The sequence below is a fragment of the Dipodomys spectabilis genome, unplaced genomic scaffold, assembly GCF_019054845.1.
Source record: "Dipodomys spectabilis isolate Male_0828 unplaced genomic scaffold, ASM1905484v1 ptg000091l, whole genome shotgun sequence".
Classification (NCBI taxonomy): Eukaryota; Metazoa; Chordata; class Mammalia; order Rodentia; family Heteromyidae; genus Dipodomys; species Dipodomys spectabilis.
The window spans coordinates 1,748,964-1,772,107 of NW_024870768.1; positions in this window are offsets into that span (position 1 = coordinate 1,748,964).

The window sequence follows — 23,144 nt, forward strand, 5'->3', positions numbered from 1 at the left end:
TCAAGGCAGAGTGCCATTTCCGGCTTTTTTTTTTTTTTTTCTTATGTGGTGCTGAGGAATCGAACCCAGGGCCTCACACATGCAAGGCAAGCACTCTACCAGTGAGCAACCTTCCCAGCTCCTGGCTCTGAGATTCTTTTTTTTTTTTTTTTTTGTCGGTTGTGGGGCTTGAACTCTGGGCCTGGGCGCTGTCCCTCAGCTCTTCAGCTCAAGGCGAGAGCTCTACCGCTTGAGCTACAGCGCCACTTCCGGTTTTCTGGTGGTTTATTGGAGATAGGAGTCTCACAGTCTCTCCTGCCCGGGCTGGCTTTGAACCACGATCCTCAGATCTCAGCCTCCTGAGTAGCTAGGATTACAGGCGTGAGCCACCAGCGCCGGGCTTGGCTCTGAGATTCTTATCTCGTACAAACACCAAAAAAATTGGAACTGGAGCTTTGGTTCAAGTGGTAGAGTGCTAGCCTTGAACAAAATGAGGCTCAGGAATAGGGCGCAGACCTTGAAAGCCACAGGACTAGCACCCCCCCTCCCAAAAAATATCCATAGACAAGACACAACAACAAAAAAAACATGGTATGTTATCTGGGTGCTGGTGGCTCACGCCTGTAATACTAGCTACTCAGGAGGCTGAGATCTGAGGATCGAGATTCAAAGCCAGCCCAGGCAGGAAACTCCCCATGAGACTCTTATCTCCAATAAACCACCAGAGAACTGGAAGTGGCACTGTTGCTGAAGTGGTAGAGCGCTCGCCTTGAGCTCAATTGCTGAGGGACAGCGCCCAGGCCCAGAATTTGAGCCCCACGACAAAAAAACAAAAACAAAAAAAACACATCTGAAACATGGTATGTTGTACTTTCATTTCTTTCAGATTTGTGTCTGTCTGTCTGTCTGTGTGTGTCTGTCTGTCTGTCTGTGTTTGTTGTATTTTATTGAGTCTTGAACTCAGAGCCTCATGTTCTTGCTTAGCCTTTTCACTCAAGGTTGGCACTCTACCACTTGACTCACAGCTCCACTTCTAGCTTTTGCTTGTTTATTGGAGGTAAGAGTTTCTTGGATTTGTCTGCTTGGCCTGGGCACTGTCCCTGAGCTCTTTTGCTCAAGGCTAGCACTCTACCACTTTGAGCCACAGCACTACTTCCAGTTTCCTGGTAGTCAATTGAGAGATAAAGGGTCTCATGGACTTTTCTACTTGGACTGGCTTTGAGCCATGATCTTCAGATCTCAGCCTCCTGAGTAGCTAAGATTACAGGCGTGAGCCATCAGCACCCAGCTCTCGCTTGTCTTTTGTCCCAAGTACCTGAGACAAAGTATTTGGCATTTGCCTGTGAGGACCAATAGTTGAAACTGTGGGACGTGGCCTCTGGGACCAACAGTTTTAAGGAACCAAGAGGACACCTGGAAAACATCACCAGTCTGGCTTTCAGCTGCAACAGTGGCCCAGTTGCCTCTGTTCCTTCCACAAGCTTGTGGTCAATGAGTAACATCCTAAGCATGAGTTTTATGTCCTCTGGTTTATTGTAACTGAAATCACACAAGAAAATCAAGACTATTAATTTCTTTCAATAGTGTGTATGTGTGTGTGTGTGTGTGTGTGTGTGTGTGTGTGTGTGCGCGCGCGTGCGTGCGTGCGTGCTGGTATTGGGACTTGAACTCAGAGCATTTTTTTCTCTTCTCAAGGCTGTTGCTCTACCACTTGAACCACAGCTTCACTTCTGGGTTTTGAGTCATGCCTGCAATCCTAACTACTCAAGATGCTGAGATCTGAGGATCGACGTTTGAAGGCAGTCTGGGCACAAAAGAATGTGAGACTTTTATCTCCAGTTAACCAACAAAAAGCCAGAAGTGGAGTTGTAACTTAAATAGAGTACTAGCCTTGAGCAAAAGAGCTCAGTCACAGTGCTCAGGTCCTGACTTCAAGCCATAGGACCAGCACAAAAATAATAGGAATAATAAAATAAACGTAGATTCACAAAAATCTGTCAATAGCCACAAGCAATTAAAATAGACATAGTGGCTCATGCATGTAAACCTAGCCACTCAGATGCTGAGATAAGGAAGATTACAGTTTGAGTCTAGCCCAAGCAAAAAAGTTTATGAGACTCTCATCTCAACCAATAAAAAGCTAAGTGCATTGGCCTGTACCTGTAATCCCAGCTATATGGGAAGGGTGAGTATGAAGATTATGATTCAGTCTGGCCTGGGAAAAATGTAAGACCCTATTTGAAAAATTAAAAAAGGAAAAAGGACTGGAACTGTGTCTCAAGTGGTAGAGTGCCTGACTAGTAAGCATAGGCTTTGTGTTTAAACCCTACTAGTACAAAAGCAAAACAAAACCACAAAAAAGAATCCACAAAATACATAGAGATTAATTTAAACGACACAGAAATTAGCACAACTTATAAAGAGACTCAGCATCCTGATAGTTCCAGTCTATAGACATGAAAAAAATCTCTATAGTAGCATCAGTAAAAACATTGATGAGCCAGGTGCCAGTGGCTCATGCCTGTAATCCTAGCTACTAAGGAGATTGAGATGTGAGGATCGCAGTTCAAAGCCAGCCCAAGCAGGAAAGTCCATGAGACTCTTATCTCCAATTAACCACAAGAAAACTGGAAGTGGTGCTGTGGCTTCAGTGGTAGAGTGTTAGAGCTGAGGGACAGTGCCCAGGCCCAGAGTTCAAGCCTCACAACTGACAAAAAAAAATGCCAATGTAGGCAGGAAAGTCTATAAGACTTGTATCTCCAATTAACCACCAAAAAGCCAGAAGTAGAACTGTGGCTCAAGTGGTAGAGTGTCAGCCTTGAATGAAAAAGCTAAGCATGAGGCCCTGAGTTCAAGCCCCAGTACTGGCACAAAAAAAAAACCCCACTATGATCATTTCCTATGGTCATTAGAAGAATGACTAAACGAATTAATATTGTTATAATATTCACAGTACCCAAAGTGATCTACAAGTTCAATACAATCCCTCTCTAGATACCAATGAATTTTTCATAGAAATAGAAAACACAAATCTTAACTTTGTATCAAATCACAATGAACCCCAAATAGTTAAAAGTAAACCTGAGGAAAAAGAACAAAATTGGAAGCATCACAATACTTGCCATTAAGGTGTACTTCAAAGATACAGTAAACCAAACAGCATGGTGGTGGCATATAAAGCAGCCCAAAGACCAGTGGAACAAAACACAGATCTAAGCCAGGCACCAAGCATTTATGCCTATAATCCTAGCTACTCAGGAGGCTGAATTCTGAGGATTGTGGCTCAAAGCCAGTCTAGTCAGGAAAGACCATGAGACTCTTATCTCTAATCAAGCACCAAAAAAACTGGAAATAGAGTTGTGGCTTAAGTGGTAAAGTACAAGCCTTAAGTGAAAAAGCTCTTAGGAACAGTGCCCAGGCCCTGAGTTGAAGCCCCAGGACCAGCATAAAACAAAACAAAAACAAGGGGGTGGGGGGGTGGGGGGGAGGATGGGAAGGGATGGGAAGGAGAAACAAAGGAGGAGGCTACAATGCTTGATAAGAAATGTACTCATGGGGCTGGGAAGGTGGCTCAGTGGTAGAGCACTTGCCTTGCATGCATGAAGCCCTGGGTTCGATTCCTCAGCACCACATAAGCAAAAAGAAAAAAACCAGAAGTGGAGCTGTGGCTCAAGTGGTAGAGCGCTAGCCTTGAGCTGAAGAGCTGAGGGACAGCGCCCAGGCCCAGAGTTCAAGCCCCACAACCGGACCAAAAAAAAAAAAAAAGAAATGTACTCATTATCTTGCCCATGTAATTGTAACCCCTCTCTGTACAGTATTTTCACAATAAAAAAATCAAAATAAAACAAAACAAAAGCAAGTCCCGGATATAAATGCACATATTTATACCTTAGTCAGTTATTGTTAATAATTATTAGTCAGTTGAATGTTACTATAACAAATTAGGTCAGTTAACTTATGAAAAGAAAAGGCTTATTTTGACTCAAGGTTCTAGAAGTTCCAGTCCAACATCAGGCAGCCCCTCCATTGCTTAGGCCTCTGGTGAGGGTAGTACACCCTGTAGAAGTACATGTCAGAGCAAATGGCTTACCTCTCAAGCCAGGGAGCAGAGAGAAAAAAATAAGATCAGAAACCAAGCTCTGGTGGCTCACACCTGTAATCTTAGCTACTCAGGAGGCTGAGATCTGAGGATCATAGTTGAAAGCCAGCCTATGAGGAAAGTCCATGAGCCTTTTAAAAAAAGAATTGTGATTACAACCTTTATTCTTTCATACCTTTCCTTCTTCATGCTCTGCTTTATTTAGAAATAGTATAAAACTAAGACTTTTGTCTGTTTTTCTTTTTTCCCTTCCATTTATTTATTTATTTATTATCAAGGTGATGTATGGAGGAGTTACAGTTACATAAGTATTTATAAGGAAATGGAAAGACTTGGGAAAAAAATCATACTAAGTGAAGTAAGCCAGACCCAAAAAAACATAGGTCACATGGTTTCCCTTATTTGCAATAATTAGTATACATCTAGGATGAGCAGAATAGCTCAATAACTACATACATATGACCATACAAGATGATGCTAAGCAAAATGAACTCCAAGACATGGACACAAGAAGTTTTTCTTAGGAAGTAGTGCGGTGTGGTTCAAGTGGTAGAGCGCTTACCTTGAGCTGAAGAGTTCAAGGACAGCGTCCAGGCCCAGAGTTCAAGCCCCATTACAGACAAAACAAAACAAAACAAAAACAAAATGCAGCTTTTAGAGCCTGGCTCTGGTGGCTCACGCCTGTAATCCTAGCTACTCAGGAGGCTGAGATCTGAGAATCGCAGTTCAAAGCCAGCCAGAGCAGGGAAGTCCATGACACTCTTATTTCCAATAAACCACCAGAAAACCAGAAGTGTGCTGGGGCTCAAGTGGTAAAGCACTAGCCTTGAGCTGAAGAGCTGCAGGACAGTGCCCAGGCCCAGAATTCAAGCCCCACGACTGATTTAAAAAAAGGAGTTTTTCTTTGTTGTTGTTGTTGTTTTTAATGTACTATGTGATTTCTTTCTTTCTTTTTTTTTTTTTGGGTCCGGTCATGGGGCCTGAACTCAAGGCCTGGGCGCTGTCCCTCAGCTCTTCAGCTCAAGGCTAGTGCTCTACCACTTGAGCTACAGCGCCACTTCCGGCTTTTTTCTTATGTGGTGCTGAGGAATCGAACCCAGGGCCTTGAGCATGCAAGGCTATGATTTCTTGTTTCTCTTGTGTGTTCTTCCCCCTATGGTTTATCCTCTGTTGTCACTGTATTTGATTTTGGTACCCTGGTACTGTATATTCATTTATCTGAATTAGGGAAGGGAGGGGAACAACAGAATGGTGAGACAAAGGACAAGGGGGAACCAATGCAACAGCCATACTCACAAGACAGTATGTTGGAAATGATCTGTGAGGCTCTTATCTCCAATTAATTACCTAAAAGGCCAGAAGTGGAGTTGGGGCTCAAGTGGTAGAGCTTTCAGCAAAAGAACTCAGGGACAGTGACTAGACCCTGAGTTCAAGCCCAAGACCAGCACAAAAACAAAAACAAAAAAATGAAACCAGGGGCTAGGAATGTGGTTTAGTGGTAGAGTGCTTGCCTAGCATGCATGAAGCCCTGGGTTCAATTCCTCAGTACCATAGAAACAGAAAAAGCCAGAAGTGTCACTGTGGTTCAAGTGGGAGAGTGCTAGTCTTGAGCAAAAAGAAGCTCAGGGACAGTATGCAGGCGCTGAGTTCAAGCCCCAGAACTGGCAAAAAAAGAAAAGAAACCAGGATCCCATAATCCCCTTTGCATTTCCTAGATCCCTAGGGATATCCCCAAAAGACTTGCCTCCCAAAGGTTCCATCATTTTCCATGGTCCCCTTGGGACCACACCTTTCACATGGGACTTTTTAAAAAATTAATTTGTAATTAATACATTTAAATGTAAAAAATAATACATAATAATGGGGTACCATAATGTTTTTTAATGTGTGTATGTACCAGTACTAGGACTTGAACTCAGGGTCTGAGCCATGGTCCTTTAGCTTTTTGTGCTTAAGGCTGGCACTATGCCACTTGAGACAGTTCTACTTCTGGCTTTTTTTTTTTTTGCCAGTCCTGGGGCTTGAACTCAGGGCCTGCATACTGTCCCTAAGCTTCTTTTTGCTCAAGACTAGCACTCTCCCACTTGAGCCACAGCGCTACTTCTGGCCTTTTCTGTTTATGTGGTACTGAGGAATCAAACCCAGAGCTTCATGCATACTAGGCAAGCACGCTACCACTACGCCACATTCCCAGACCCTTCTGGCTTTTTTATGGTTAACTGGTGATAAGAGTCTCACAGACTTTTCTTCCCGGACTGGCTTTGAACCTCAGTCCTCAGATCTCAGCCTCCTGAGTTACAGGTGGGAGCCACCATTGCCTGTCCTCAAGTATATTTTTTATTTCACTTATTTAGCTCTTTGTTTTGGTTCTTTTTTAAAAAAATCTGTGTTTTTTTCTTCCTAATTTCATTTACCTGTTTATCTGCAGTCTCTTGATTTAATTTATTCACATAATGATACTTATTTTTTCCAGTCCTGAGTCTGGGCACTATCCCTGAGTTTCTTTTGCTCAAGGCTAGCACACTGCCACTTGAACCACTGTGCCACTTCTGGCTCTTTCTATGTATGTGGTACTGAGGTATCAAACCCAGAGCTTCATGCATGGGAGGCAAGCACTCTATCACTAAGCCACATTCCCAGCCCAATATTTTAAATCTTTATCAGCCATTTTGTTCATATTAATTTCTTTAGGATATGTTGCTAGAATTATTGTTATTTTGGAGTTCTTTTAGAAGAATCATATTACCTTTTTTTCTTTTCTCTTCCTCCTCCTCCTTCTTCCTCTTTTTACTTTTATTTTTTTTTGGAAGTTTTAGCAAAGAATTAGTCTAATGGGATAAAACATAGGGAAATGAATGAATGAAACATTTTCTGCTTCCCTCACAGGAAATGGTAAAGACTCAGAATGGTAGTTTCTATCTATAGCCTTTTTCAACTGGGAGAATATATGTGATCATATAATATAACATTTCAAATTTAGGCAAAGCTTTTCTAGGTTTTGTTTTGTTAATGCTGGTACTGGGTCTTGAATTCAGGGCCTGGGTGCTGAGCTTCTACCCTCAAGGCTAGGACTCCACCACTTGAGTCACAGCGCCACTTCCAGCATTTTTGTTGGGTAATTGGAGTCTCAGGGACTTTTCCTGCCCAGCATGGCTTCAAACTGTAATCCTCAAAACTCAGCTTACTTAGTACTTTGGAATACAGGTATGAGCTACCAGTGGCCCGGCTTAGTGCTCTACCACTTCTACTTTCTGTTTCTTTTTTGTTGTTTTTTGTTTTTGTTTTGTTTTGTTTTTGTGCATAATTGGAGGCAGAGTCTCACAGACTTACCTGCTGGGACTGCCTTCAAACTTTAATCCTCAGATCTCAGCCTCCTGAGTAGCTAGAATTACAGGCACAGTCTACTGACACCCAGCAAATGACCTTGTTGTTGTTTATTTATTTGTTGCTGGTCCTGGAGCTTGAACTCTGGACTTAGGCGCTGTCCCTGAGATTCTTTTGCCCAAGGCTAGTGCTCTACCAGTTGAGCAGCAATGCTACTTCCAGCTATTTCTCAGTAATGTCTTAGAGATAAGAGTTTCACACACTTTCCTGCCCTGGCTAGCTTTGAAACACGATCTTCAGATCTCAGGCTCCTGAGTAGCTAGGATTACAGGCGTGAGCCACTGGTGCCCAACATACTTTTTTTTTTTTTTTAATTTCCTACCCCTACATTGAAATTTATGTATCTGGCAGTTCAGGTATCCCTACCATTTTGAGATGGCCTTCTTAGTAGATTTCTCCTGAAGATGGGTTTGGGTGTGCTAAGTGATACTGGCTTTGTTTGCACTGTAGTGCCATCTCCCTGTAGCTTCTTGGGCTATAATTAACAAGAGGCAGTGGTACAATCTGAAGCATCCCCTCTGTGGTGTGCCCACCCACTCCTGACAGCAGTTCAAGGTTATGGGATTTGGCTGTGGTGGGAACAACTCTACTACTACTCTGTGCTATGTCCATGAGTGCCAGAAGGCAGGGCACTGGCTGGGGTAGCAGCTGGATCTTTGGCTCCATTTCCAGCTCCTTCAGCTATAGTATGAGCCCAAGAGAGAGGCTACAGCTGGAATTGCGGGTGATGTGTCAGCTGGAATTGGGAGTGGTGTATCAGCTGGAGCTATGGATTGGTTCCAAGTTCTTTCAACATACCCTGGTTGGCAGGGCAGCAACTGGATCCAGGGTGTCTCCTCCTGCTTCTGTCAACAGCAGGTGCCTGAGTACAGGACTTCAAGGAAAGGTGGCAAGAACCATGTGGATTTCTGTGTTCAGTCCTTTCTCTGGCAGGCATTCTCATAGGCTAGCCATGCACTTGGTCTTGGATGACAAGCACACTGATCTGATTCTCTTTTTTTTTGTCAGTTGTGGGGCTTGAACTTAGGACCTGGACACTGTCTCTGAAGTCTTTTGCTCAAAGCTAGTGCTCTACCACTTGAGCCACAGTGCCACTTCCAGTGATGGTTAGTTGGAGATAAGAATCTCATAAACTATCCTGAAGGAGCTGACTTGGAACGATAATCCTCAGATCTCAGCCTCCTGAGTAGCCAGGATTACAGGTGTGATGCACCAACACCCAGCTCTCTCTCTCTCTCTCTCTCTCTCTCTCTCTGTGTGTGTGTGTGTGTGTGTGTGTGTGCTGGTCTTGGGGTTGAGCTCAGAGCCTGGGTACTATCTCTAAGTTTTGTGCTCAAGGCTAATGCTCTACTACTTTGAGCCATACCTCCACTTCTGTCTTTTGGGCAGGTAATGGAGATAAGAGTCTCATGGACTTTCCTGCCAGGGCTGGCTTTGAACCATGGTCTTCGGATCTCAGACCCCTGGGTAATTAGGATGACAGGTGTGAGCCACTGGTGCCTGGCCTAGTTTTTGAAGGTGGTACCCCCCCATTTCCCTCCTTGGGATACCTGTCAGGTACAGTGCAGAATACCCAGCATACCTGGGCTACAGACAGGCACTGAGTAGTTCATCCAGGTTTTCCAAGCAGCTCCTCAACCCAGCTAATGCAATGGAAAGTCTGTGAAGTCCCAGAGATGGAAATAGGTGGAGTTCTTAGAACCATGCCAATTCAGACAATAGCCAGCTTGTAATGAGTTCTGGCTTAAGCACCCTTGAAAGTTCACTGGGACATGATGTAAGAACCTTTTCCAAAGCAAGAACACTGTGCAGATTTGGGGATTACTTATCTAGGTAAGTATGCCTATGAGAACTGTACCTAGGGTTGTCAATATGAACACGAATAGAATGTGCTGGAAATCTGTCTTTCAACCTTACTACTGCAACAGGTAAGGTGCCCCTGACTGTAAAGCTAGGATGTCAAAGGGCAGAGAGTTTTGTTTCTATTTGAAGTCATGGTCTCAAGTCTCTTAAATATACAAGGTTCATTACCTGACTCATGTAATTGTAATCCCTCTGTACATCACCTTTATAACAACAATAAAGTAAATTTAGGGGCTGGGAATGTGGCTTAGTGGTAGAATGCTTGCCTAGCATGCATGAAACTATGGTTTCGATTCCTCAGTACCACATAAACAGAAAAAGTCAGAAGTAGTGCTGTGGCTCAAGTGGTAGAATGCTAGCCTTGAACAAAAGAAGCACAGGGACAGTGACCAGGCTCTGAGTTCAAGTGCTAGGACTGGCAAAAATGTAAATTTTAAAATATGCAAGGTTCTAGCATCTCTTCCTGATGATTTCTAGTGTTCTTCCATGGTCGCTCACAGCTATGCAACTGCTACCTTGGTTGGGATGTAGCTCCACGATAGAGTACTTGGCTACTCAATAATGGAACACTGGGTCCAATATCTGGCACTTCAAAAAAAATGCATCTGTTACCTTGGTTCTTCTTTGTAAGGGGACCAGGTAAGTTCTGGATGCTTCTATTCAGTTATCTTGTATCTCTCCTATTTATGTGTCTTTTTTTTTTTTTTTTTTTTTAGCAATGAGGTTTGAAGTCAAGGCCTGGGTGCTATCCCTTAGCTTTATTCCATTCAAAGATGGTGCTCTAGGGCTGGGAATGTGGTTTAGTGCTAGCATGCTTGCCTAGCATTCTTGAAGCCCTGGGTTTGATTCCTCAGAACCACATAAACAGAAAAAGCCAGATGTGGTGCTGTGGCTCAAGTGTTAAAGTGTTAGCCTTGAGCAAAACAATCTCAGGGACAATCTCCAGTCCCTGAGCTCAAGTCCTAGGATTGGCAAAAAAAAGGATGGTGCTCTACCACTTGAGCCAGAGCTTTACTTATGGCTTTGAAGTGCTAATTACAGATAAGAGTCTCATGGTTTTTCCTGCCCAGTCTGGCTTTGAATTACTATCATCCGATCTCAGCCTCCTGAAGTAGCTAGGATTGCAGGCATAAGCCACTGGTGCCCAGCTTTCCCCTTTCCCCACCCCGTTTTGGGTCTTCCAGTTTCTCTGCTGTCTAGCCTGAAGATGCCTATTACAGGACTGTATAGCGTCCAATTTTGTAGCCAGTCTAATAAATCCCCTCTTGTAATTATATGTACATCCTCTTGGTTCATTTCTCTAGCTAACTGTGATTCATCACCAGGCCCTATTGATCCTCCTTCCTAAATAGCTGCTGCATCCTGTTTTCCTCTGTTGTACCAGCTCTCTAGTGCTAGCCACTTTTATCCCCCACAGATTCCAGCATGGGCCTCCAGAATAGTTTCTAGTGCCTTCCAATCCATTCCTCACCCTTTTTCCAGGGGATTTTATTTTTCAAAAAAAAGTATGAAAAAAATTAAAACATGTATAGAAGAAGTAAGAAGATTGATATAATGAATGCCAGGTACTCATCATCCAGCTTCAGTAATTAGCAACATATGGTCAGTCTCATTTTCATACCCTGCCCCCCATTGGACTATTTAAAGCAAATTCCAGACACTGTTGCATCTATAATTACCTCAGCATGGATCCTTATAATATGAGGACTCTTAAAATATATAACTACAGCATCATACTTTTAAAAATTAATAACTTGCCAGGCACTGGTGGCTCACAACTATAATCCTAGCTCCAGGAAGCTGTGCTCTGACTACCATGGTCTGAGCCAGCCACAGCAGAAAAATCCAAGAAGACACTCTGATCTCCAGGTAACCAGCAAAAATCTGAAAGTGGAGGCATGGTGCAAGTGGTGGAGCACCAGCTATGGGAGAGTTTGGGCGGAGTTCAAGTTCCAGTATTGGCACACAAAAACTTAATACCCTTAATATAATCTAATATTTGGTAAATATATACATTTCCATGAAAGCCTCATGCATTAATTTTTCACAGTTTATATATTTACCTCGAGATTCAAGTGAGGTCCATATTTTATAACTGGTTGATGTATTTCTATGGTCTGTTGCATTCTCCTATACTTACATTTTTTTCTTTCCACGGACTGTGTCATTGACCTTGCACATTCTGGATTTGGCTGATTATCTTCCATAATCTTATTTAGCATATTCTTTCATGTTCTATATTTCCTATAAACTGAAAGGTAATTAATTTTCGTTCTTTTTCTGGCAAGAATGGAGCATAGATGAGACTTGAGCATGGGTGCTCAAGTCTGTAATTCCAGCTATGTGAGAGGCCTTATTGGGAGGATCATAATTTGAAGCCAGCCTGGGTAAAAGTTAACAAAGCCCTATCTTAATCAATAAGCTGGGAGTGATAGCATATGCCTGTGATTGCAGCTTCAAGACAGACAAAAGTAGGAGGATCACAATCTGAGGCTAGCTCCAAGCAGAAATGCAAGACCCTATCTGAAAAATAACTAAAGTAAAACGGACTGGGAAAGTAGATTAAGAAATAGGGCTCTTAGCCGGGCGCTGGTGGCTCACGCCTGTAATCCTAGCTACTCAGGAGGCTGAGATCTGAGGATCGCGGTTCAAAGCCAGCCCGGGCAGGAGAGACCATGAGACTCCTATCTCCAATAAACCACCAGAAAACCGGAAGTGGCGCTGTAGCTCAAGTGGTAGAGCGCTCGCCTTGAGCTGAAGAGCTGAGGGACAGCACCCAGGCCCAGAGTTCAAGCCCCATGACCGACAAAAAAAAAAAAAAAAAGAAATAGGGCTCTTGTGGCTTAGTGGTAGAGTGCTTGCCTAGCATGCATGAAGCCCTGGGTTCAATTCCTTAGTACTACATAATCAGAAAAGGCCAGAAGTGATGCTGTGGCTCATGTGGTAGAGTGCTAGCCTTGAGCAAAAGAAGCTCAGGAACAGTGCCCAGGCCCTGAGTTCAAGCCCCAGGACTGGCAAAAAAGAGAAAGAAATATGATTCTTGCCTATCAAGTGTGAAGACTTGAGTTCAAACTCTAGTACTGCCAATAAAAACAGACAATATTGTCAGGCACTGGTGGCTCATGCCAGTAATCCTAGCTAATCAGGAGGCTGAGATCTGAGAATCATGGTTCGAAGCCAGATCAAGCAGGAAAGTCTGTGAGACTCTCATCTCCAATTAAGCACCAAAAGAGCTGGAAGCAGAGCACAGGGACAACACCCAGGCTCTGAGTTTAAGCCCCGGGACAGGTCTCCCCGACCCTCCAGAAAGAGACTATATCATAGGTGGTGTTATTTACTTATAAACTTATTTTTGCATCACATTAGTGGGCATTGGATGAGAAACAGTTTCTTGTCTCTTCTATTCTCTCATTAAAATTCATCAGTGTTCAACATTGTTCATAAAGTATTCTTGCCAAAAACTGAAACATAGATCTTCTCAAACTTCTCTTTTTTTTTTTTTGGGTCCGGTTGTGGGGCCTGAACTCTGGGCCTGAGTGCTGTCCCTCAGCTCTTCAGCTCAAGGCTAGTGCTCTACCATTTGAGCCACAGCGCCACTTCCAGCTTTTTTTCTTTTTGCTTATGTAATGCTGAGGAATCGAACCCAAGGCCTCAGGTATGCAAGGCAAGCACTCTACCACTGAGCCACCTTCCCAGCCCCTTCTCAAACTTCTCTATCCACCAATATGAAACACACAGGAGCCAAGGCACAGAAGAAATACAAGCCCAAGTATAGTCAAGTGCCAGTGTTTCATACTTGTAACCCTAGCTACTCAGAGAGTCTGAGATCTGAGGATCCCAATTTGAAGCCAGCCTGGGCAGACATATCCAAGATACTCTTATCTCCAATTAATCAGCAAAAATGCTGAAAGTAGAGGGATGACTCAAGTGGTAGAATGGCAGACGAGCAAAAAAGCTAAATGAGCGCACGGCCCCAAGTTTAAGCCCCAGTACACTCACAAAAAGGCACAAGAATGCAACAGGTCATATCCAGGCTGTGAGAAATTCTAAAAGCAAATAGCTGGTTTCTTCCATGAATCAATGGTAAGAGAAAATAACAAGGGAAGAGAAACTGTTTGGACTGGGAGAGGCCAATCAACCAATACAAATAGGAACACCTCACTTGAATCCATTGTAAAGAAGGGAGAGGGAACTTAGAAAGTAAAGCTTAGAGATCAGCCAATTAGAATATTGCTGGATGTTGGATGGCTCATACCTGTAATAGCTATTCAGGAGGCTGAGATCTGAGGGCTGCAGTTCAAAATCGAGCCCAGGCAGGACACTTATCTCCTGTGAGACTCTTTTTTTTTTTGCCAGTCCTGGGGCTTGGGCCCTGAGCCTCTTTGTGTTCAAGGATAGTACTCTATCACTTGAGCCACAGTGCAAGTTCTGAGTCTTTCTGAGTAGTTTGTTAGAGATAACATTCTCACAGACTTTTCTGCTAGGGCTGGCATTGAACCGCGACCCTCTGATCTCAGCTTCTTGAGTAGCTAAGATTACTGGTATGTGTCAATGGTACCCAGCCTGTGAGACTCTTATCTCCACTAAACTACCTCAAAAGCTGAAGTGGTAGAGCAGTAGCCTTGAGCAAAAGGACTGCAGAGATAGCACCCAAGCCCTGAGTTCAAGCCCCAGGACTGGCACCAAAAAAGAAAAGAATAGGAGAGAGCCAGAGAGAGAGAGAGAGAGAGAGAGAGAAAGAGACAGAGAGAAAGAGAAAGAGAGAAATTGAAGAAGGAAAGAAAGAGAGAAAGAAAGAAAGAAAAAGAAGAAGAAGGAGGAGGAGGAGGAAGAGGAGGAAGGAAGGAAGGAAGGAAGGAAGGAAGAAAGAAAGAAAGAAAGACAGATAATATATGTATCCTGTTAAGAAACTAATTTGAAAAAAACATGCAAACATTTTTATAAGATCGAGACAACTGAACATTGATTGGCCAGATAGTTTATGATACTAAGGAATTGCTACTAGTATTTTAGATGTGGTATTTTTGTTTTATTTTTAAAATTTCTTATATTTTACAGCAGGGCTTCAAAACTGAAGTGAAGGGGTCTTTTCCCTCCCAGGGAAATCTGGCAATGTCTACAGGAACTTATTTGTCTCTTTAATTTTTTTATTTTTTGGTTCTAGATGGGGATTCAAACTTGGTACCTGATGATTTTGCTCATTGGCTAGTGTTTTACCAACTGAGTCATGGCTCCAACCCCAATGTTAATCATGACTAAAGTAACAATGCTACCAAGTATCCTATATGAACCACCTGCAAACATGAATCACCCAGTCTAAAATGTCAATGGTGCTGTCATTTAATATATATAAATTATATTTATAATATATGTATATATCTTTTAGGCTAGGCATGGTGTTTTATGTCTGTAATCCCAGACACCTGTGAAACAGATCAGAAGGATAAATGCCAATCTAGGCAAAAAAGTTAATGAGACCTCATTTAAACCAATAGCAGCTGGGCACAAGGCTCACACCTTTCATCCCAACTATGTAGGAAGTATAAATACAAAGACCTCAATCCAAGCCAGCCTAGACTAAAATAGAAGTCACTATCTGAAAAAAAAATAACAAGCCAAAAGGGCTGAATATGTGGCTCAAGTGATAGAGTACTTGCCTAGCAATCATGAAGCTCATGGACTTTTCTTGCTCAGGATGGCTTTGAACTGATATCCTCAGATCTCAGCCTCAGTAGCTAGGATTACAGGTATGAGCCACCAGCACCTAGCAGAAAATGGTATTTTCTAATTCCTTCATTCCTTTTTCACTTATGAGTTGTAATTCTAAAAAGAACTTTTCCACATCAACTATTCAGTTAGTATAGCGAAGGTAGAATATGTAATTCTTATCTTTTGGTATTCCTCACAAATGTTCATGTTTAAATTGAAGCCAAGCTCTGGTGACTCATGCCTGAAATGTTACTTACTCAGGGAGCTGTGATCTGAGAATTGCAGTTCAAAGCCAGCCCAGGAGGAAAAGTTTATTCAGTTGTTATTTCCAATTAACCAGCAAAAGGCCAGAAGTGGAGGTAGGGCTCAGGTAGTAGAGTGCCAGCCTTTATTGGAAAATTTAAATGAGAGGGAAAGGCCCCAAGTTCAAGCCCTATTATTGGGACAGACACAAAAATACTGATTTGATAGGTTTTGAGCTATTGAACTCAGTACCTGCTGCTTTTGCTCACTGGATAGCACTATGCCAACTGAGCCACACCTCCAATCCTTCATTTTTTTTCTTGATATTCATGTATCATCCTTTTCTACTTAGACCCATTCAAGTCAATTGTTCAGATTGTAGTTTCTAGGTTTTTATTATGGAGATTATTATATACAATGGTGGAATAACACAATGTTACTTTGTGTTGTCATTATCAGTAACAGTTATGAACTCATCATAAAATTGTTTTATGTAGACCCTGTTCATATTCCATATTATCTCCTTATTTCTAAGTTTTTTTGGGGGGTTCCAGTCATGGGGCCTGAACTTTGGGCCTGGGTGCTATCCCTCAGCTCTTCAGCTCAAGGCTAGTGCTCTGCCACTTGAGCCACAGCGCCACTTCCAGCTTTTTTCTTTTATGTGGTGCTGAGGAATCGAACCCAGGGCCTCATGCATGCAAGGCAAGCACTCTACCACTGAGTCACCATCCCAGCCCTCTAAGTTATTTTATTTTATTTTTCTATTTTAAAATACACTCTAAGTTATTTTAAAATACATTCTATATGGGGCTGGGAAGGTGGCTCAGTGGTAGAGTGCTTGCCTTGAATGCATGAAGCCCTGGGTTCAATTCCTCAGCACCACATGAACAGCAAAAGCCAGAAGTGGCTCTGTGGCTCAAGAGGTAGAGTGCTAGCCTGAGCTGAAGAGCTCAGGGTCAGCACCCAGGCCCAGAGTTCAAGACCCACAACCGACAAAAAAAAAAGAAAAAGGTAAAAAAAAAAAAAAAGGAAAGAAAAAAATTACATTCTATATGGCCATGTAGGGTAGTACATGCCTATAATCCCAGCTCTTCCAGATGTAGAGTTGACAGGATTGAGGTTCAAGGTCAGCCCAGACTCCCCCCAAAATAGTTATCAAGAGTCTTAGTCCAAAATCAAGCTGTTTGTGGTAGTGTGCACCTATAATCACAGCTAGATTGGAGGCAGAGGTAGGAGGATTGCCCTCTTAGGCCTGCCCTGAGCAAAAAAGCGTGACACCTTTCCTGAAAAATAAACAAGCAAAAGGGCTGAGGTAGGGCTCAAATGAAGTGGCACTGAGGCTCAAGTGGTAGAATGCTAGCCTTGAGCACAAAAACTCAAGGACAGCACTCAGGGCTTGAGTTCAAGCCCCATGTCTAACAGAGGGGCGGGGGGCGAGGGTACCTGCTGCTCATGCCTATGATCCTAGTTATTCCGGTGGTTGTGGGGTGAGGATCACAGTTTAAAGCCAGTCTGAGAATCCAATTAACCAGCAAAAAGCCAGACATAGAGGTATGGCTAAAGTGTTAAAACCTTAGCCTTGAGCAAAAAAGCCAAGAAAGAGGGCAAAGCCCTGAATTCAAGCTCCAGTACTGGCACAAACAATAACAAAGAATAAGGCTTTCAGTCATCCCTTGCACTATATGTGAAGACACAGCTATAAGGTGCCATATGTGAACCTGGAAGCAGACCCTGACTGGAAACCAAAGGTATTGATGCCTTGATCTTGGACTTCATAGTTTTCAGGACTGTGAAAAATAACCATGTTGTTTATAAGGTAGCCACGTTGTGATATTTTGTGTTAATAAACTATGCTAAGAAAAATTGAATTGAGAAGTTGAAGTTGCTAAGGTAACAAATAAATGAAAATGTGAACTGACTAGTGAGTTGAGGCTGGAAAAAGTTTTGTATTGCAAGTGAGAAAAAGCCTGAGAGTCATGAATGGGTGGCTAATGGAGATTCTGCTAAAGGCTCTGGAAAATATTAATATTAATAGACACCTCAACCTAAGCAAAAGAATAGAGAACTCTAGCCGGGTGCCAGTGGACCATGCCTCTAATTCTAGCTACTCAGGAAGCTGAAATCAGATGATTATGGTTCAAAGTCAGCCTGGGCAGGAAAGTCCAAGAGAGTCTTATCTCCAATTAAGCACCAAAAAGGCAGAAGTGGAGTTGTGATTTAAGTGGTAGAGCACCAGCCTTAAGTGAAGAAACTCAGGGACAGCGCTCAGGCCCCAAGTTTAAGACCCAGGTCTGGTACAAAAAAGAAAGAAAGAAAAGGAAAGAAAAAGAATGAGAACCCAGAAGTGAACACATAATTTATGGTCAATTAATTTTTCTTTTTTTTTTTGCCAGTCCTAGGGCTTGAACTCAGGGCCTGGGCACTGTCCCTGAGCTTCTTTTGCTCAAGGCTAGCACTCTACCACTGGAGCCACAGCGCCACTTCCAGATTTTTCTGTGTATGTGGTACTGAGGAATCAAACCCACGGCTTCATGCATGATAGGCAAGCACTCTACCACTGAGCCACATTCCCAGCTCTGGTCAATTAATTTCTGTTTGTTTTTTTTTTTGGGGGGGGGGTCCAGTTGTGGAGCCTGAACTCTGGGCCTGGGCGCTGTCCCTCAGCTCTTCAGCTCAAGGCGAGCGCTCTACCACTTGAGCCACAGCGCCACTTCCGGCTTTTTTCTTTTTGCTTATGTGGTGCTGAGGAATCGAACCCAGGGCCTCAGGCATGCAAGGCAAGCACTCTACCACTGAGCCACTTTCCCAGCCCCTGGTCAATTAATTTTTGATGAAAGTGCTAGGAATCCAGGTGCTGGTGGCTAGCTACCCAGGATGCTGAGATCTGAGATCATAGTCGGAAGCCAGCCCAGGCATACAGATCTTTGAAACTCTTATCTCCAATTAACCAACAAAAGCCTAGAAGTGTAGATGTGACTCAAGTGGTAAAGCCTTGAGTGAAAAAGCTAAGCAAGATCAAGAGGCCCTGAGTTCAAGCCCCAGTGCTGGTGTGTGCACTTGCACACACACAGACACAATAATTGCACCCTTACATTACACCCTTTTATTATAGGTGTGAGCCACCAATGCCCAACTGAACAATATTTTTATTATGACTTTGAAAATTCAGAAGACAGAAATAGACAAGTGTGGGCTGGGAAGGTGGCTCAGTGGTAGAGCGCTTGCCTTGCATGCATGAGGCCCTGGGTTCGATTCCTCAGCACCACATAAAAGAAAAAAGCCGGAAGTGGCGCTGTGGCTCAAGTGGTAGAGTGCTAGCCTTGAGCTGAAGAGCTGAGGGACAGCGCCCAGGCCCAGAGTTCAAGCCCCATGACCGGACCAAAAAAAAAAAAGAAATAGACAAGTGTAACTTCATCAAACTAAAAAGAATCTGCACTGGAAAAACAATAAGTTGGGTGTAGTTGTCTTACAACTATAATCCTAGCTACTCAGGAGACTAAGACTTGAGGATCACAGTTCAAAGCCAGCCCAAGAATAAAAAGGTCTCTGAGACTCATATCTACAATAAACTTCCACAAAAGCCGAAAGTGGAACTGTGATAGAGCACTAGCTTTGAGCCATAAAAGCTCAAGGGCAATACCCAGGCCCTGAATTCAAGCCCCAGGACTTGCACAAGAAAGAAAGAAGGAGGGAAGAAAGACAGAGAAAGAGGGAGAGAGGGAGAGCAAGAAGGAGAAAGAAAGAAAGAAAGAAAGAAGGAAGGAAAGAAAGAAGGAAGGAAAGAAGGAAGGAAGGAAGGAAGGAAGGAAAGGAAGGATCAGTAGAACCAAGAGACCAACTGCCTATTGAATGATAGAAGGTATTTGCAAACCATACACCTAATAAAGGGCTAATATCCAATACATATTTTTTAAAAACTCAAGCTCAATAATAAGTAAACTAATAATCCAACTGTGAAAACAAGCAAATAGGCTTTTCCAAAATGAAGACACACAAATAGCCAACAGACGTTGAACTGCACAAAGACAGCTCCAGTGCAAGGCCAGACAGAGGGGACAGAGAAAATCAACTATCCCTAGGAAAAGTCATGAGATCCTAAGAAGCCAATATTCAAAAGTCATCCTGTGAATTCTTGGTACACACTTGATGAAAGGTATATACCAAGCACCCAGATACTCCTAGTAGCTTCTCAGAGTTCCTCTTTTTTTGTTTGTTTGTTTTGTTTCGTTTTGTTTTTATGCCTGTACAAGGGCTTGATCTCAGGGCCTGAGATCTGTCTGTGAGCACATTTGCTTTGTAGTTTTGTTTTTGATGCCATGCCTAGGGCTTGAACTAAGAGCCTGGGCACTGGCCCTGAGCTTTTCGTGCATTCTGAGCTTTTGTACTCAAGGTTAGTGCTTTAACACTTGAGCCACAGCTCTACTTCTGGCTTTTTCGTGGTTGATTGGAGATGAGTCCCTCAAACTCTCCTGCCTGGGCTGGATTTGAACTGTGATCCTCAGACCTCGCCTTCCTGAGTAGCTAGGATTACTGTTGTGGACCACTGGCTCCCGGCTAAGGGTTTTTTGTTTAGTTTGTGTTTTTTGTTTTTGCCCATACTGGGGTATGAACTCAGAGCCTTGAGCTCTTACTTGACTTTTTCACTCTACCACTTGAGACACTTCTTACAGTTCCCAAGTACTCAGAGAGGTGTATCATGTCTACCAAAGAAAAAGGAGAATCTGAAGATAGGGCAAAGGGAAACACAGTCTATTATGAAAGAGAAATGAAGATCTATAACCCTCATAAATGGTCCAAGGAACGCTTTATACGTAAGTTCAAGTATCACTCAAGAGGCCTCCTTTGCCCTTCTTGCTCTGAGTTCACTCAAATGCAAAGAACACCCTGGCCTACCCAAAGTGATGTTTTGAAGAAGCAGAAAAGGGCAGGGCACAAGCAGCCTTGTGGAGAAAAGGCTTTAAGCTGCAGAAAAATAAACGTGGAATGGATATGACTGCTTACTGAACTGAAGGAAAATTGAATACAGGGAAAACAGGATTCATCCAGGTTAAAAAAAAAAGGTAAGACAAAAAAAGGAGGGAGAATATATGAAGAGGAAGAGGGAGATAAGTTTGATCTTCTGCAAATTTTTCTTGCCTATCAACCATCTCTTCCCCTGTATACAACTCATTCCTTTTATTTTTAAAAAATATTTTATTGAGATTAAGTGTTTACATAAATTTCACAGTATTATAGGATAGTGATACTTAGTTAAAGTCACAAACACATTTTAACCTTCACAAGACAAATTGTCATTATCATGGTCTATAAAGTTTGTGAATTCTATGAGCTTTCACAATACAACCATTTCTTCCACATCAGGTGATACATATATTTCTTTCCTTTTGCTTAGTGTTAGCTGTTCCCTCTTTCTCTCATTCCTTCCCTCCCATCACTGCCTTTGAGTTGCTTAGTTCATTTTCATCAATGTCCAGTTGCAGCTTATGGTCCCCTCTGTTGTGTTTTCCCCATTTCCCTCTGATTCTGTGTCCTCATTCCTTTTATTTGTTTGTTTATTGTGTGTGTAGGCTGATGCTGGAGCTTGAACTCAGGAGACTCTCCATACCCTCACATACCCACATACTTTGACTTTTACTGCTCAAGGCTGATGTTCTACCACTTGAACCTCACCCCTACTTCCAGCTTTTTGCTAACTAATTGGAGATAAAAGTCTCACAGACTTTCCTGCCTCAGCTGGTTGGAACTGTGATCTTCTGTGATCCTCAGATCTCAGCTTCTCAAGTAGATACGATTTCAGGCATGAGCCAGAAGCACCCGACTACAACTCTTTAAAAAAAAAAAAAAAAAAGAGGCGCAATGCCTATGTGCATCTAATCATATAAAATAATATTTATTGAAAAGGGAAAATTGAAATGTAATGCTGAATATGATCTATTTTCAAATTGTACAGTGTCTTCTGGGAGGGAGTTGTACTGGTGTAAGGGAGGTGCAGATGTGCGGGTGTGTGGGTTGTATGATATGTGTGTGTGTGCGTGCATGTGTGTGTGTGTGTGTGTGTGTGTGTGTGTGTTGGTACTGACGCTTGATTTTAGGGCTTTGCATTCTTGCTTGGCATTTTTTGCTAAGGCTGGTGCTCTACCACTTGAGCCACAACTCCATTGCCTGTTCTGAGTTTTGAACTCAGGCTGTGCTGGCTACATTGCCTCTCCACCACTTAAGCCATACTCTCAGCCCTTTCTTCATTTTCTTTAGTTAATATCCCCCCAACATGTATCTTTAGATAGCCCTGTTCTGGTGGTATTTTTCGACAGCCACTAATTTTGCCTGGTGGTGTATGGAGATTGTAAATTGGCATGGAAAATTAAAGCAAGCACTTGTTTGAGCACAGTCCAAATTAATTACATATGGAGCAATAGAGTTTTGTCCTCAGCTATATCTGATGCAGTTTTTATGAAAAAATTGTTGTGTTTGAGGGCTGGGAAGTTGGCTCAGTGGTAGAGTGCTTGCCTTTCATGCCTGAGTTCCTGGGTTCGATTCCTCAGCACCACATAAGCAGAAAGAATAAAAGCCAGAAGTGGCGCTGTGGCTCAAGTGGTAGAGCGCTAGCCTTGAGCTGAAGAGCTGAGGGACAGCGCCCAGGCCCAGAGTTCAGCCCCCACGACCGGACCCAAAAAAAAAAATTGTTGTATTTGTGTGTGTGTGTGTGTGTGTGTGTGTGTTAGTTGTGGGGCTTGAACTCTGGGCCTGGGCACTGTCCCTCAGCTCTTCAGCTCAAGGCTAGTGCTCTACCACTTGAGGCACAGTGCCACTTCCAGATTTTTCTGTTTATGTGCTGAGGAATGGAAGCCAGGGCCTCATGTATATGAGGCAAGCACTCTACCACTGAGCCACCTTCCCAGCCTCTGTTCTGTTAACTTAATACCACTTAGGAATTGCAAAAAAAAAAAAAGTGCAGCTGCTTTGTTGACATTTTCCATCCTTCTAAATAAATACAATTTGCATTTGTATTGCTTTGAAAATGGTCAACAAATAGATGAAAAATTTTCAACCCTACAAATCAAGGAAATGTAAATCAAAATTACAATAAGATGATACATCACACTTATTAAACAGCAGTTACAAAAAAAGACAAAAGAGTCCTATAATCCTAGCTATCCAGGAGGCTGAGATCTAATGAATATTTGAAGTCAGTTCAGGCAGCAAAGTCTGTGAGACTTATGTCGAATTAACTACCAAAAAGCTGGAAGTGAAGATGTAGCTCAGTCTTGTAGCACCAGTCTTGTAGCATAAAAAGCCAATCAAGAGTACATGACTTGAGTTCAGTCTTTAGTACCAGCACATACACACACACACACACACACACACACACACACAATGATATATATTAAGCCACAAAAGAAGAAAGTTTTATTATTTGTGATAGCACAGGTAAGTCTGGAGGACTTTATGTTCAGTGAAATAAAGTAGACATAAAAAGACAAATCCTGAATGATCTCGCTCATAGGTAACATGGAAAAATATTGATGTCATACAAGTTCAGAATAGAATAGAAGTTACCAGAGGATGGGGAGAGAAGAAAAAAGAGGAAGATAGGCAGGAACAATAAATTCAAGAGATCTATTGTACAGCAGAATGACTAAAGTTAATACGAATACATTGTTTTCTGGAAAAATGCAGTGTTACATGTTCTCAGCATAAAATAACTGTGTGAAATAATGCATTTTTAACTAGCTAGAGTTAGCCATTCCATAATATATATGTGCCTCTAAACAAGTTGCACAAAATAAATAAAGTGTTAACTTCCAAGTCAAAAAAGTGTCTATCATGAATAGAGCAAGAAAATGTGGTAGACAGACCCAATGCAGGG